The sequence below is a fragment of the Schistocerca serialis genome, chromosome 11 (assembly GCF_023864345.2).
Source record: "Schistocerca serialis cubense isolate TAMUIC-IGC-003099 chromosome 11, iqSchSeri2.2, whole genome shotgun sequence".
Classification (NCBI taxonomy): Eukaryota; Metazoa; Arthropoda; class Insecta; order Orthoptera; family Acrididae; genus Schistocerca; species Schistocerca serialis.
The window spans coordinates 173027073-173044739 of record NC_064648.1 but is presented as its reverse complement, the minus strand read 5'-3'; the positions used below and the strand labels follow the sequence as shown (position 1 = coordinate 173044739).

General features: G+C 47.4%; 1 protein-coding gene across 1 annotated transcript in view; it reads left to right on the top strand.

Moving 5' to 3' along the window:
- The window catches only part of LOC126426606 (uncharacterized), a 166771-nt gene that overhangs the window by 47308 nt on the left and 101796 nt on the right, over nucleotides 1-17667 (top strand). The gene's annotated exons all lie outside the window — the stretch shown is intronic.

Below are 17667 nucleotides of genomic sequence, written 5' to 3'. Positions count from 1 at the left end.
CTCCCAGTACCTACTGCAACCTACATCCTTCTGAATCTGCTTAGTGTATTCATCTCTTGGTCTGCCTCTACGATTTTCACCCAGCACAAGCTGCCCTCCAATGCTAAATTTGTGATCCCTTGATGCCTCATAACATGTCCTACCAACCGATCCCTTCTTCTAGTCAAGTTGTGCCACAAACTCCTCCCCAATTCTATTCAATACCTCCTCATTAGTTATGTGATCTACCCATCTAATCTTCAGCATTCTTCTGTAGTATCACATTTCGAAAGCTTCCATTCCCTTCTTGTCTAAACTATTTATCGTCCATGTTTCACTTCCATACATGGCTACACTCCATACAAATACTTTCAGAAATGACTTCCTGACACTTAAATCTATACTTGATGTTAACAGATTCTCTTCTTCAGAAACACTTTCCTTGCCATTGCCAGTCTACATTTTATATCCCCTCTACTTCGACCGTCATCAGTTATTTTGCTCCCCAAATAGCAAAACTCCTTTACTACTTTAAGTGTTTCATTTCCTAATCTAATTCCCTCAGCATCACTCGACTTAATTCGACTACATTCCATTTCCTTGTTTTGCTTTTGTTGATGTTCATCTTACATCCTCCTTTCAAGACACTGTCCATTCCATTCAACTGCTCTTCCAAGTCCTTTGCCATCTCTGACAGAATTACAATGTCATCAGCGAACCTCAAAGTTTTTATTTCTTCTCCATGGATTTGAATACCTACTTCGAATTTTTCTTTTGTTTCCTTTACTGCTTGCTCAATATGCAGATTGGATAACATCGGGGAGAGGCTACAACCCTGTCTCACTCCCTTCCCAACCACTGCTTCCCTTTCATGCCCCTCGACTCTTACAACTGCCATCTGGTTTCTGTACAAATTGTAAATAGCCTTTCGCTCCCTGTATTTTACCCCTGCCACCTTTAGAATTTGAAAGAGAGAGTTCCAGTCAACATTGCCAAAAGCTTTCTCCAAGTCTACAAATGCTAGAAACGTAGGTTTGCCTTTCCTTAATCTTTCTCCTAAGATAAGTCGTAAGGTCCGTATTGCCTCACGTATTCCAATATTTCTACGGAATCCAAACTGACCTTCCCCAAGGTATGCTTCTACTAGTTTTTCCATTCATCTGTAAAAAATTCGCGTTAGTATTTTGCAGCTGTGGCTTATTAACCTGATAGTTCGGTAATTTTCACATCTGTCAACACCTGCTTTCTTTGGGATTGGATTATTATATTCTTCTTGAAGTCTGAGGGTATTTCGCCTGTCTCGTACATCTTGCTCACCAGATGGTAGAGTTTTGTCAGGACTGGCTCTCCCAAGGCTGTCAGTAGTTCCAATGGAATGTTGTCTACTCCGGGGGCCGTGTTTCGACTCAGGTCTTTCAGTGCTCTGTCAAACTCTTCACGCAGTATCTTATCTCCCATTTCATCTTCATCTACATCCTCTTCCATTTCCATAATATTGTCCTCAAGTATGTCGCCCTTATATAGACCCTCTATATACTCCTTCCACCTTTCTGCTTTCCCTTCTTTGCCTAGAACTGGGTTTCCATCTGAGCTCTTGATATACATACAAGTGGCTCTCTTTTCTCCAAAGGTCTCTTTAATTTTCCTGTAGGCAGGATCTATCTTACTCCTAATGAGATAAGCCTCTACATCCTTACATTTGTCCTCTAGCCATGGCTGCTTAGCCATTTTGCACTTCCTGTCGATGTCATTTTTGAGGCGTTTGTATTCCTTTTTGCCTGCTTCATTTACAGCATTTTTATATTTTCTCCTTTCATCAATTAAATTCGATATTTCTTCTGTTACCCATTGATTTCTATTAGCCCTCGTCTTTTTACCTACTTGATCCTCTGCTGCCTGCACTACTTCATCCCTCAGAGCTACCTATTCTTCTTCTACTGTATTTCTTTCCCCCATTTGTGATAATTGTTTCCTTATGCTCTCCCTGAATCTCTGTACAACCTCTGGTTCTTTCAGTTTATCCAGGTCCCATCTCCTTAAATTCCCAGCTTCTTGCAGAAATTATTATAACAATAATTAATGTTGCGATATTTTAACTATGTACGTCGAAAATACTCCCAACACCCCATTGCATACAATGTATTTTCCAAAAATTGCACTTGAGAAACCATCTTTATTACACGTGGATTAATGTGCTATGAAAGTTTCTTTAACGAAAGTTTTCAAGTTGCAAAATTAATGAATATTGGGGGGTATTTCGCAGATTTCAAATTTTTACCAAATCTCATGTAATTGTATAGATAAAAATTTTCTAACCGAGCGACAACAGGGGAACACACACATAAGGTATTGAAATTTGCGAACTTTCAAAGTCAGTGGCTCCTTCTTGTGGTGGAAGGGTTGAAAGGGAAGAAATGGGGGTGAAGGAAAAGGACTCTTCCTTCCCCTTCAACCCTTCTGTCAGAAGGAGCCACTGGCTCTGAAAGTTTGCAAGTTTCAATACTTAGGTGTTTTCTCCTGCCATTGTTTGGTGAGTAGATTTTTTTTGTCTATCCAATTACATTTTATTTTCAAAAATTGATTACTTTGTTGATAGTTGAAAAAAAAATTATTTGTGTAATTTTCAAGGTTGTTAATTACATTTCAAGTTTTGTATGAAACACGTCATTTATATTTCACAGTTTCTAAGCTATCTCATGTAAACCTAAATATGCCAAATTACCTTTCAGGGTGTGTTTTGTACCTTAAAAATGAAATTGGGCTGAAGTATCAAATATGTATTGCATTATTTTGACCTCTCAACATACCTGCCACGTTTCATCGAGATCATTTATTTACACCTGGAAATGTTTGTTTGTAAGGTCAGAGAAAAGAACAATGATAGAAATTTGTGTGTATGAACTACTATAGTTGCCATCATAAGATGATCAGTAACAGTTGCAGCAGGCCAGGCATGGCAGCTTCACAGGCTTATGTCAACCAGTACCGTAACGCGATTTTGTAAACGTCCTTAGCAACATATCAGTGTTGTCACAGCTGTGTAGACGGCTGTCGTTTTCACCTGTAGCCACAGTTGAAAGCTGGCAACGCTGTTGCGAACTGTTGCCAGGAATCTTCTTATTCCGTTTGGACTTTAGGGGAGACATGCCATATATTACTCATTATGCCCTGGAAGCCAATTGTATTGCTGTTCGTAGCAATACGACATCCATACTTTCTGTGCCGGCCGAAGTGGCCGTGCGGTTAAAGGCGCTGCAGTCGGGAACCGCAAGACCGCTACGGTCGCAGGTTCGAATCCTGCCTCGGGCATGGATGTTTGTCATGTCCTTAGGTTAGTTAGGTTTAACTAGTTCTAAGTTCTAGGGGACTAATGACCTCAGCAGTTGAGTCCCATAGTGCTCAGAGCCATTTGAACCATACTTTCTGTAGCTCTTTCACGATTCACTCCAGTGGGTTCTGTTTTAACTCCGAATACAGTAAGAAATGTGGTTATGGAAAACGGACAACCTTTATTTGAGTCACAGTGTGATGTGCATATCATAATCGGAACATTACGGTGTGGTAGCACATTCGAGAACGGCCAGCTGGAGCAGGTGTGAGACAATATAAAAGGTATTCTCCTGCTAGGGGCCACTGGCTTGCTGCTGCAGGTGACCGAGGTCCCGTCCACAGTCTGCAGCCTCAAGCGGAAGTGCCCGGAACTGTTGAACGATGCGCTGACCAAATGTACCGCAGCTATAGTGCAGAGGTGCAGTAACTTGTGGGTTACTATTGATTGGATGCTTGGTGATACTGAGCGTAAATACAGGTTTTGTCCACTGACATCGGAGGAGAGTTTACCACGGCTGTGGCTACTGTTGTTATGTATCACATCCTCAGTCCATCCTACTTCCCTTACGAAATGACCCGTGAACCCGACAAAGACAGTTTTTGCTATCTCACAATGCAACAGGGTGAAATGAATATGGAGGTGAGCTCCACACCTGCAGAGAAATGATGGGAACTGTGTGTGGTTTGTGGTAGTGCTGCAAACAGATCCAGTTCTGTCCCCACACGATTAATTGGGAACGAGAGTACCTTATGTGAAATAACAGATACAGTACAGTCTCGATAGTTCGAGGTGAATGGGACCGGAACCATGTAACATTACGAGTCAAGATAGCTGTAATGGAACTTGAATAGCGTAAAGTTATCGTTACAAACGCACGCCGCGTGATTTGTTACGATTTGGTCGGTCATAATAATAGTAGTAACATGCTTTTGAATACAATTAAAACATAACGGCGATACCTGTTTAGTGTTATTGGAAATAATATGTAGTAAATTAATGAGTAAGATAGCTGATCCTATAAGAAGAGGTAAAATTGGGCATATTGAGGTGTTTTGCTTTATATCGACGAAGCCGACGATACGGCGTCTTTTTTTTTTCCGTTTACTATTAGAAATAAACAAGAAGTGCTAATTGTGCGTAGTGAAAAGTATAGGGTCGAGTTTTAAATAGCTACAGTGTACAATCAGACTAACAAATGGACATTTAGTTACACGAAATCGTGGACAGCGAAGTGTGGTCATTTAATTGAGTACACCTACAGGGTGGTCAATTCCGGGATAAATCTATTCGCATCTCACGAGGGACGCGGTATTGAGACCGTTTTTTTTTTTTTATTATATCATGGAGAGCGGGCTTCAATTTATAAAAAGGAGAAAAGCTGTATCATTATCATTGACTGTTGGTGTTAAGCAACCAAAACTGTTCATCAAAGGGTTTCGGTGAATGAGTGGTGAATGCAAAATGAAACTGTGAACGAAGTTATGTTAAATAAAGCAGAAGAGACAAGACAGTTTGGTCGTGTCTGTCATTATTCCATAAACTGTAACATTTCTTCTCGTTGTACGAAGCCTTTATAGACGATCGTTATGACAATTTGCTTCAAAGGGATCTCGTTACGAGTTAAGTTTTGGGGACCTGGTCAAGAGGGGATAGTTTGTAGATCCTAACTACTGCAGCTATTCTGGAATCAGGTGCTACCGTGCCCCCTGCGGGTTCGGGGGTTAGAATAGGCCCGCGGTATTCCTGCCTGTCGTAAGAGGCGACTAAAAGGAGTCTCAAACGTTTCGGCCTTATGTGATGGTCCCCTCTCGGGTTTGACCTCCATCTATCTAAATTATTCCGAAGAGCGAGCCAATTGGGGAAGGGCACCTTACATGGTGCACTGTATCCTTCGTGCAATTAGACCTATAGCCGTCTTTCTCGTCGTTGCAATGTTGTCCCGCTCATTTTCGATCTCTTGGGCGATTACCACGCTGCACTCTGCAGTGTTTCTTTTAACTGTGACGACGACCTTGGCCATTTTTGCACCTAAGATCCAGCACGGTAGCCAGTCCGTTGTGGTGGGGTCGCCATGTACCCTCTTGGCTGTAGCCCCCTGACAACACAGGGATCGCTCTACTGATGCCTGCGCCGTTCACTCCCCACGTATGCCAAGGAGTAGATGCCCATCTCCCTGGGGCATCAGGACTCCCGGCAATGGCCATCCTGCCAGGTGGCCTTTGCTGTGGCTGGGTGGCGCCCGTGGGGAGGGCCCTTGGTCGGAGTAGGTGGCATCAGGGCGGATGACCCGCAATGAAGCGTGGTACATCATCTATCGCTGGTGGGCCTCCACCAGCAGTCTCTAAGCGATCGAGGTCTAACCTCAACGTGAAGAAATTGGATCAGAGATCGTTTCCCTCCCTAGCTACTCCATGGGAGGAACGACTTGCTCAAGAAGGCAGTGGCGAATATTCACCCCGGTACCTTGTGTGTACGCGGGTTGATGGAGAATCGTTCGTGTCGACCAAGCCCCAGTTTTTTGTGGAGCATTTAGAGGACAAGTTCGGGGAGGTGGAGGGCTTGTCCAAGATGCGCTCTGGCTCTGTGCTCATCAAAACGGCATCCTCTGCCCAGTCACGGAGGTTGCTCAATTGTGACAAGTTGGGGAATGTTTCAGTTACCATCACGCCGCATAAGAGTCTCAACATGGTCCAGGGTATTATATTCCATAGGGATCTTCTTCTGCAGTCCGACGATGAATTACGCGCCAACCTCGAACGATGAGGTGTTCACTTCGTCCGGCGCGTCCATCGGGGTCCGAGGGATAATCAGGTAGCCACCGGTGCCTTCATCTTGGCCTTTGAGGGTGATGTCTTACCCGAAAAGGTTAAGGTGATGGTTTACCGTTGTGATGTGAAACCATATATCCCTCCTCCGATGCGGTGTTTTAAATGCTGGAAGTTCGGGCACATGTCATCTCGCTGTACTTCCAGCATCACGTGTCGGGATTGTGGACGTCCTTCGCATCCTGATACTCCATGTGCTCCGCCTCCCGTCTGTGTTAACTGTGGAGAACACCATTCCCCCTGCTCACCGGACTGTCGTATCTTCCAGAAGGAAAGGAGGATAATGGAATATAAGACCCTGGACCGCCTGACCTACACAGAGGCAAGGCGGAAATATGAGCGGCTACATCCTGTGCCCATGACATCCACCTATGCCGCTGCTGCAACAGCGGTCCGATCCTCTCCCGTGTCGTCACGTACTGTTGCCTCTCAGCTATGTCAAAATGACCCGGCCCCCTTGGTTGTGGGGAGCACTTCGCCCTCTGTTGCTCCATCTACTCCAGGAGCGACACCACCCCAACCATCGGGGACATTCGTCCCCCCTTCCCAGCCGGAGAAGCGTCGGGCTTCTTCGGCTACTCTAGCCAGGAAGGGGTCCCTTGGGGCCCTCCCTTCCCAGGCTTTGCCCAGTGTCAAAGCGGATACCCGCAAAGTTTTGAAGCAACAACCGGTCGCTGGTCATAGGGCTTCACGGTCGTCGTCCGTCCCTGAGACTGACCCAGTGGGGCCCTCCCAGCCAGACCCTCCCAAGGCACAGCGTGCGAAGCCGTTGAAGAAAAAGGCTCCCAAGCATCCTGACATTGCGGTGGCACCTGTCCCACCGCAACCTTCAACCTCTGCGTCTGAGGACGAGGTGGAGATCCTGGCGTCCGCTGAGGACCTCGATCTCGCCAGTCCCTCCGACGCCATGGAAAGCACTGGCACAGGTGCTCACTTGGAGGCAGCAGGTGACCCAGTGGCGTAATCTGCCTTCCCCGTCCCGTCACGCCTTTCCCAGCAATAGCCAGTACCATCCTCCAGTGGAACTGCAGCGGTTTCTTCCACCATTTAGCTGAGCTCCGCCAACTTATCAGCCGTCATCCTTTCCTTTGCATTGCTCTGCAGGAAACTTGGTTTCCAGCAATGCGAACCCCCGCCCTCCGTGGCTATCGGGGTTATTTTAAGAACCGGGCAGCTTATGCAAGGGTGTCTGGTGGCGTCTGCATATATGTCCTGAACTCTCTTCACAGCGAGTTTGTGCCTCTACAAACAGCTTTAGAGGCTGTCGCTGTTCGGGTGTGGACGCCCCAGGCCATTACCGTCTGCAGTATTTACCTTCCACGTGATGGTACTGTCGCGCAGCAAGTCCTGGCTGCTCTGATAGCACAACTGCCGCCACCTTTTTTGCTGCTGGGCGATTTCAATGCCCACAACCCTCTATGGGGTGGGACTGTCTCCGATGATCGTGGTCGGGCCGTGGAGCATGTGTTGGCTCAGCTCGACCTTAGCCTCTTAAACACCGGTGCTCCCACGCATTTCAGTGTGGCCCATGGCTCGTTCTCGGCCATCGATCTCTCTATTTGCAGCCCTGGACTTGTCCCATCCCTCCACTGGAGGGTGCATCCTGACCTATGTGGTAGTGACCATTTTCCCATCTATTTGTCACTGCCACAGTGTCATTCTTCTGGGCGCTTGCCCCGCTGGGCTTTCCACAGGGCTGACTGGCCAGCTTTTACTTCCGCTGTAACCATAGAGTCTCCCCCACAGGGTGACATTGACGAGGTGGTCCGTGTTTTAACCACGTCCATCATTTCAGCGGCCGAGGCTACCATCCCCCGTTCCTCTGGCCTCCCTTGGCGGAAGGCTGTCCCCTGGTGGTCGCCGGAGATTGCTGAGGCTATTCGCGACCGTAGGCGGGCTCTCCAGCGTCATAGGCGGCACCCGTCTCTGGAGACCCTCATCGCCTTTAAGAGGCTCCGTGCCTTCGCCCGTCGACTTATTGCACGGCGTAAGCAGGAGTGCTGGGAGAGGTACGTCTCCTCCCTGGGCTCCCGTGTCTCGTCCTCGCACGTGTGGTCCCGGATCCGGCGGATTTATGGCTCCCAGACCCCTGTGGGTGTCCCTGGGCTCTCCTTGGACGGCGCTGTCTGCACGGACGCTGCCGCCATTGCTGAACGGCTCGCCGCGCACTTTGCTCAGAGCTCTGCGACTGCATCCTATCCCCCCGCCTTTCGCTCTCTAAAGGAGCGAGCCGAGCGGACGCCGTTCTCATTCCACACGCGTCATTATGAAACATACAATGCTCCTTTCAGCGAGAGGGAGCTCCTCGCTGCTCTCGCCGATTGCCCTGATACAGCACCAGGACCGGACTGCATCCACGCGCAGATGCTGAAGCATCTCTCCAGGGACTGCCAGAGACACATCCTCACCATCTTTAACCGCATTTGGAGCGAGGGCGTGTTCCCGTCGCAATGGCGAGAGGGTCTTATTGTCCCCATCGTGAAGCCCGGTGCGGACCCACTGGCGGTGGACAGCTATCGTCCCATTACCCTCACCAACGTTTTGTGCAAATTGCTCGAACGTATGGTGGGGCGGCGTTTGTGTTGGGTCCTTGAGTCGCGCGGTCTCCTCGCTCCACCCCAGGGTGGCTTCCGTCGGGGCCGGTCTGCAGTGGACAATTTGGTGCGGCTGGAATCTGCTGTCCGTACGGCTTTTGCCCGACGTCAGCACCTTGTTGCTGTATTTTTCGATCTGCGGAAGGCGTATGACACCACATGGAGGCATCACATCCTCGCCACGTTGCATGGGTGGGGTCTTCGTGGTCGGCTCCCGGCTTTTGTTCAAAGCTTTTTATTGCGCAGCTCTTTCCGGGTGCAAGTCGGTGCCACCTCTAGTTCCTCTTATATACAGGAAAATGGGGTCCCGCAGGGCTCGGTGTTGAGCGTCTCGTTATTTCTAGTGGCCATTAATGGTCTGGCTGCAGCAGTGGGGTCGTCAGTGTCTCCATCTTTGTATGCCGACGACTTCTGCGTCTCATTTAGCTCCACGACTACGGGAGTCGCCGAACGCAGGTTGCAAGTCGCCGTTCGCAAGGCAGCATCATGGGCTCTGGCTCATGGTTTTCAGTTCTCTGCTGCCAAGACTCGGGTTATGCACTTCTGCAGGCGTCGGACGGTCCACCCTCATCCTGACCTTTACCTCGACGGCCACCTGCTTGAAGTGGTGGACACTTGCCGCTTCTTGGGACTCGTGTTTGATGCCCGGCTCACATGGGTTCCTCATGTTACTCAGCTGAAGCAAAAATGCTGGCGGCACCTCAACGCCGTCCGCTGCCTTAGCCACACGTCTTGGGGTGCAGATCGCTGCACGCTACTGCAATTGTATAGAGCCCTTGTGCAGTCCCGGCTTGATTATGGGAGCCTGGCCTATGGGTCTGCGTCACCCTCAGTGTTGAAGTTGTTAGACCCCATACACCACTGTGGAGTTAGGCTTGCCACTGGCGCTTTTCGGACCAGCCCCGTGGATAGTCTACTGGTGGAGGCCGGGGTTCCCCCGCTGCGGATTCGCCGCCATCGTCTGCTCGCCAACTATGCTGTCCACGTCCATTGCTCGCCAGGCCATCCCAATCGTCGCCTGCTTTTCCCTGCCATGGTCCTCCATCTGCCCGAACGGCGACCTAGGTCTGGGCTTTCCGTAGCTGTCCGTGTCCAGTCCCTGCTGTCAGAACTGGGGTCATTCCCTCTTCTGCCTCCCTTCCGGGTCCGTACACCTACGCCTCCCTGGTGTTTGTCCCGGCCGTCTGTCCGTCTGGATTTGGCACAGGGCCCTAAGGACTCGGTTCCGCCTGTGGCCCTCCGTCGCCGTTTTCTTGCGCTCCTCGAATCATTTCCGGGCTGTGAGCCTGTCTACACTGATGGTTCCCTGGTTGATGGTCGCACTGCCTACGCCTTTGCTCACTCTGACCATGTTGAGCAACGCTCCTTGCCGGCTGGCTGCAGTATTTTTACTGCAGAGCTGGTGGCCATCTTGCGCGCTCTTGAGCATATGCGTTTCTGCTCAGGTAGGTCCGTCGTCATCTGCAGTGACTCCCTGAGCAGCCTTCAGGCCATCGACCGCTGCTATCCCTCCTCTCCTCTGGTGTCCTCCATTCAGGAGGCTGTTTCCGCCATTGCCCGTTCTGGTGGTTCAGTGGTCCTGGTTTGGACGCCCGGTCATGTTGGCATCCCAGGGAACGAATGTGTAGACAGGCTGGCCAAAGAGGCGATCGACGCCCCGGCTTTGGAGATCGGCCTTACGGCTCGCGACCAGCAGCTGGTGTTGCGCCGTAAGCTGATTGGGATGTGGGCTGCTGAGTGGCGTGGCATGACAGCCCCGAATAAACTGAGGGCTGTCAAGGAGACGACCGATGTGTGGCGTTCCTCCCTGCGGGCTTCTCGCAGGGACTCGGTAGTCCTGTGTCGGCTGCGCATCGGCCATACATACCTGACGCACGGCCATCTGTTGCGTCAGGAGGATCCCCCCTTGTGTCGGTGTGGGTCCCGGCTGACGGTCGCCCACATTTTGCTGGAGTGTCCTCGACTGCGCACACTCCGGCAATCTTTTAATCTCCCGGGCACTTTGGCTTTGGTTTTATCCGACGATGCCTCCATGGCTGACACTGTTTTACATTTTATCCGTAGTAGTCGTTTTTATGGTTCGATTTAGGGAAGTCCTGCGCCTTTCCCTTTTGTGTCTTTTGTCCTTGTGTCTGTTGCTGTTCTGGTGTGCCGTCAGATGGTTGACTCTTTCCCTTTTTTTCTCATGGTCAGTCAACCAGTCTCCGGCCATCCTCCTTTCTTCTGTTTCTTTCTGTCCTGTTCTTGTCTGTAGTGTTTCTTGCTGCGTTTGTGTTCTTTTAGCGCCTGGGGGGACGTCTCCTCCCCCTTTGGTTTTTATCTGCTCCGTCGATTTTCGGCTCGCCTGATTTTGGAATGGGGGACTGATGACCTTCGCTGTTTAGTCCCCCTTAAACATACCAACAACCACCACCTCAGGTGGTACCGTGACCGTTGTGTGTTGTCAAGGGCTTAAGGTCATCATATCTCATGCTCTAAGATCGATGCGCCTTTCTTCTTGGTATAACGGTGTCTCACGGTAACTACGACAACGCCAACGGCGAAGGAAGATACGGTAGAACCACCTCGAACTATCAAAAACTCGGACTGTCGAAATTTAAATGGGGAAAAAGAAATATTGTGATATTGTAAGTAATACAGATCAAAATATGAACTTTATTAAAATAAAAGTATTTTCATTGGCAGAATAACAATAATTATTTATTTAGACAAGTAATAGTAAAGTGTCTTTTGTTTGGTGAAGCTGCAACGTTTCCTCGCGGCAATCTCACCCCACCGTCTTAGGAGCAGTATGTCAGTTGGTGTCTCCTCAGGCTGTTGTTCCACGTAGCATATGGCAGACTAGAGAGCAGCGTAGCCATCGGCGTGACTCGTCACCGGTGCAGCCTCTGCCTCGTCATCCTCGTCACTCTCACACTGTGATGGAATGTTGACCGTGTCAATTACAGAAGAGTCTGTCACTTCCAACTGTTCGCCCGAATTTAACCACTCACCTACTTCCACCTCTTCTGCCTCTTCACACCCTGGCAATCTTCTGATTAAATTACACAATGGTTGATTGTCCTCATCTGCTAAATCTTCAGTTTCTGTGTCTGGCATACTTTCCTATAGAATTTTCCTCGATCACCTAGAAATTGTGTCAGACTTTATTTCGCTCCAAGATTCACTAATCCAGTACACGACGTCCTTCAAAGTCACTTTCTTCAGAGCTCCTACAATGTTTTCTTTGTCTTCGGAATGCAGTATTGTCTGTAGCAATCGTCGTTGATACTTTTTTTTAGACATTCCAGAACACCCTGATCCATGGGCTGAATGAGACAGGTAACGTTTGGTGGGAAAAACAAGGCGCGGATACCGTCGCACTGCAGTTCTCCTGCACTTGGATGTGAGGACGCATTATCCGTGAGCAAAGGAGCAAAGTTGCTTTGCATGGCAGTCCCTTTTCTTTTAAAAAATTCTTGCAGTCAAGCACAAATGAGTTAATAAACCAGTTCTTGAAGATTTCCTGATTAATCCAGGCATTATTTTGATGTGTGTAGACAACCGGAAGAGTTGAGATGGATACATTCTTGAATGCTCTTGGCTTGGCAGACTTCCCAATCACAGCTAGTTGCAGTTTGTGGTGTCCAGTTGCATTTGAAGCTGCAATAAGTGTGAGCCACTCTTTGCCCCTTTCCCCCCCCCCCCCCCCCCCCCCCCCCCCCCCACCCCCACCCCAGGAGCACTTTTTTCTTCACAAGAAGCAAGTGTTCTTGCTGATAACATTTTAAAATTTAGCCCAGTTTCGTCACAGTTATATATTTGTTCATTAGACAAATTTTCATCAGTTATGATGTTTTTGAACTTGACGATAAATTTCGAAACGACCTGACCGTCACCAGAGAGTTTTTCTCCACATACGTCTAGTTGACGCACTCCATACCTCTTCTTCCACTTGTCGAGCCAGCCCACACTAGCTGCGAAATTGTGATCTCCTTCCTGCTGCTGGTTTCTGAAAAACAATGCTTTTTCTTGCAAAATTGGGCTAGAAATCGGAGCACCCTTCTGTCTCTGTTCGGTAAACCACATGAACAATGCCTCACTTGTTTTTTCGAAGTCTGACTTCTTTATACTTCTTCGACTGAGAGATTCTTGTGAGCATTTCTGTGAAGAAAACTGTTCCAACTTAAGTCGGTTTCTTCGCCAGTCACCAACAGTAACTTCACCGACACCATATTAGAGAGCAAGTTTTTTTATTGTTTCTCCTTTGTCATGTCGTCTTAGTGCTTCTAATTTTAGATGCAAACGCACCAATTTCCTCTGTTTTGTTACAGCACTCATCTTTGTAAGGTGTACAATGAAACACACAGTCAACAAACAAAATGACACACAACACTGTACAGTCCAGGTTCTGGGAACTACAGCAGCGTATGAACTCCCCAGTTTTGATCGGTAGCATTTGGGGTATTTCGTGCCATACTGACAACAGATGTTCGTGCTACAGGGCAGCGAGCTAATCGTCGGTGTTGATTGCATTGTTGTCTGCTTTGTCACTAAGCTGTACTCTCCCTATCTATCTTTTGCAATGATGCTTCCATTATTTATCCTGTCAGTAAAAAAAAGTAGTAGATCGTTGCAACGTCTCCCCATGTTATTACACTGAAGAGCCAGAGAAACTGGTACATTTGCCTAATATTGTGTAGGGCCCCCGCAAGAATGCAGAAGTGCCGCAGCACGACATGGCATGGACTAGACTAATGTCTGAAGTAGTGCCGGTTGGAATTGACACCGTGAATCGTGCAGGGTGTCCCTAAATCTGCAAGAGTACGAGGGCGTGGAGATCTCTTCTGAACGGCAAGTTGCGAGGCACCCAAGCTGTGCTCAATAATGTTCATGTCTGGGGAGTTTGGTGACAAGCAAAAGTGTTTAAACTCAGAAGAGTGTTCCTGGAGTCACTCTGTTGCAGTTCTGGATGTGTGGGGTGTCGCATTGTCCCGCTGGAATTGTCCAAGTCCACTGGAGTGCACAATGGGCGTGAATGGGTGCAGGAGATAAGACTGGATGCTTACGTACGTGTCACCTGTCAGAGTCGTATCTAGACGTATCGGGGGTCCCGTATCACTCCAACTGCACACGCCCCACACCATTACAGGGCCTTCGACAGCTCAAACAGTCCCGTGCTGACATGCGGGGTCCACGGATTCATGAGGTTGTCTCCATACCCCTACACGTCCATCTTCTCGATACAGTTTGAAACGAGACTCGTCCGACCGGTCAACATGTTTCCAGTCGTCAACATGTTTCCAGTCGTCAACATGTTTCCAGTCGTCAACATGTTTCCAGTCGTCAACATGTTTCCAGTCGTCAACATGTTTCCAGTCGTCAACATGTTTCCAGTCCAGTTGATGGATCAAGGCGAGGCGTAAAGATTTGTGTGATGCAGTCATCGAGTGCATATGAGTGGGCCTTCCATTCTGAAAGCCCATATCAATGATGTTTCATTGAATGGTTCACACAGTGACACTTGTCGCTGCCCCAGCATTAAAATCTGCAGCAATTTGTGGAAGGGCTGCACTTCTGCCCGTTAAACAATTCTTTTCAGTCATTATTGGTCCCATTCTTGCAGGATCTTTTTCCGGCCGCAGCAATGCAGAGATTTGATGTTTTACCGGATTCCTGATATTCTTGATACTCTCGTGAAATGGCCATACGGTAAAATCATCACTACCTCGGAGATGCTGTGTCCCGTTGCTCGTACACTGACTATAACACCGTACCATTGTAGCAGCAGTAACCGATCTAACAACTGTGCCAGACACTGGTCTTATGTAGACATTGCCGACTGCAGTGCCGTGTTCTGTGTTTACGTATCTCTGCACTTGAATACGCATGCCTATACTGCTTTCTTTGGTGCTTCAGTGTAATTCAAACAGACCATCTCTCTGTTATGCAGAACATATTCACGGCTCAAAATGAGCATAATGTAACTTATTGTCATCAGAAATTGTAATGCTTTGTGATCAAAATACACTTTACTTGCGTGACAGAAAAGAAAATGTCTAAATTTGGGGAAGCCCCAGATGATGATAAGCACTTCCAAATCCGTGACAAAGTAATTTTCTATACTTGTATGTATGTATTAAACCAGGGACCTAGAAACAATGGAGGGGCTTCATCCCGTTGTAGCCCTCAGTGGTTCCCAAACCCACAACAGACCACAGCAGTCCACTCACCCGACCACTGCCCCACACCGAACCCAGGGTTATTGTACGGTTCGGCCCCCGAACGTCTCACACCAGACGAGTGTAACCCCAAATGTTTGTGTGGTAGAGTCATTATGGTGTATGCGCACGTGGAAACGGTGTTTGCACAACAGTCACCTACACGGGCTGAGACGGAATAAGGGCAACCAGTCCATGTTTACCGAGGTAGATGGAAAACTGCCTTAAAAACCGTCCACAGGCTGGCCGGCACACAGGACCTCGACAGTAATCCGGTGGGTGGATACGTGCTGGGGACTAGAACGCCTTTCTGCTCGGGGAGCAGTGCATTAGACCACACGGCTAGCCAGGCAGGCAAGTAATTTTTCTCCATTTTGTTGAGGATTCTAGTTCTTAGTGGTTTTTTTCTTATCTTGATCGGATTCTTGAAAAAGCTCAAATTTTTGAAAAAGACACAAACACTAACATGATTGGGACACACCAGTGAGAAACAGAATACTCTTTCAGATCAAGGTGAGTTAGTATTGGAGCTAGCACATCATAAAAATATAGTACAACTTGTTTATGAATTTACTTTGTGAGTGAACACCGACAAAGTTACATTCAATGCAAATGAGAACTTTCTATACCGAAAAAACAGAAAAGTTTCCACATCACAGAAAGACAGCATTATGCCAGTATAAAACTAAAGTAAACTCTGCCGATCAGGCTACGAAGGCCCAACGGTACTGACTGGCCGCCGTGTCATCCTCGGAATACGTGCACCACTGGATGTGGATACGGAGGAGTATTTGGTCAGTACACCCTCTCCTGGCCATGTGTCAGCTTACGAGACCGGAGCCGCTACTTCTCAGTAAAGTAGAGTCAAGTAGCTCCTCAGTTTGCCTCACGAGGGCTGAGTGAACCCCGCTCGCAAACAGCGCTCGGCAGACCGGACGGTCACCCATCAGAGTGCTAGCCCAGCCCGACAGCGCTTAACTTTGGTGATCCGACGGGAACTGATGTTACCACTGCAGCAAGGCCATAGGTTATGCCAGTATGAGGGGTGCAATTCTATTTGTCAGTAGCTTTCATTTGTCAGTAGCTTTCAATCTGACATGTCAAAACCTGTCCCAAAATTTTTATACAGGAAAAATACACCAAAGGAAACATAATGTCAGAATTTTAGCTGATAAAGAATAATGAAAGTATTTTAAAAATAATTTGAAATTTGCCAAATTCACAGCTCGCCAGGTGGTTGACGAGATGTAAAACCGTGATGCAGCTGTAGCAGACAGCGCATGTGCGACACAGATGGCACGTCCTCGGTCGACGGCAGAGCAGGAAACAAATAACGCAGTACAATGCGATCGTAATTTAGACCAAATTTCAGTTTCCGTCGATAGTTTCTCTGACACAGTTGTGCACAGTTACTATTCGCAGGGACTTGCAGTGCCTTCAATATCCCTAATAATTAGCAGTTGGCTTTGTGGCATCGCTGATAGCATTTGTGTTTGCGCATGTTCCAGAGTAGCAGTAATGTGGAATCCAGTTAATGTTTCCAACCTTGCAAATGTGAAATACGAAGAACGTGGTATGCAATCAGAATCACTTACTTCTCCTGAGGGCTTACACATGTGTTATTTATTAGTTAATTTCTTTGACATTCATTTGAATGATGTCGGCATTTCATTAGAAACTGCGAAAGAAGAAAAAACGGGAAATAAATCTCGATGATTCTCTGATTGTGCTTCGAATGATGACTTTTCTGCTAATTAAAGTCCATAATGTAAATACAGTATCTTCCTAGCCTAAAGGAAACATATGCTGTAATAGTTTTCAGGCACAAAGAAAAGGTTGTAAATTTGTTGGTTAATCAGGAGAGAGAAAATGCTTGAACTTAAGCAATGCACAACTCTGAACATGGATTCTATAAATGGAAGAAGAGTACAGAAAGCATGAGATACATGTCAAAATGAAAAAAAATGTGAAAGGAAAGCTGTTTGAAAGATATAGAACTGCTTATGAGTGTGTTACCTAGGAACATCTAAGAGACTCACTACTTTGAATTGCAAGGCAGATGAACATTGCTGATTTCTGGGCTGCTTTGACCTGGTTAGATTCAGGAAATTGTGCAGAGAAGGAAGTCGCAAAACTATGAAGTTTACCTCAAGTAAATGTTTAGAGGAGAGGTCATTAATGGGTAATACTGCATAGGAAGTCGTAGTTGATGTGAAGATGAAGCTTCTTTATATCCCATAAAAGCTGCGAATAAAGCCAGTCAATCACGTTGCTTGCAAACTGCACTTAATCATTTCGAGCGAAAAAAATTAGACAAGACAGTCACTTGTGCTGTTGATGAATGCTGTGAATACGACAATGCCAGTGATTCTTATCAGTAGATTACTGTTTCTGCATCTTTATCTCTATCTTCAGGAACATCAAGGCAAACTATGAGGGGGGAAAAAAAACTGTTTTCTTGCAAAAGTCTTGTAATCATTGCAGCAAAATCTGAAAAATTGGGAGAGACTAGTTTTCAGTGGTTATTCTACCTGTCACAGAGAACAGAAGCTCGAATCATTTAAATACTCGCTGTTGGCGTGTAAGCCTACGAAGTTACATTGACATCCAAACATGTCTCTTGGGTCCTCATTATTATTAATTTTTTTTAAGACTGTGTGCTAACACTACTATGGGTCTACAGATTCTGTGAGTAAAATCAGTACACTTCCGTTGATGTTCGTTTACTAGGGTTCTCC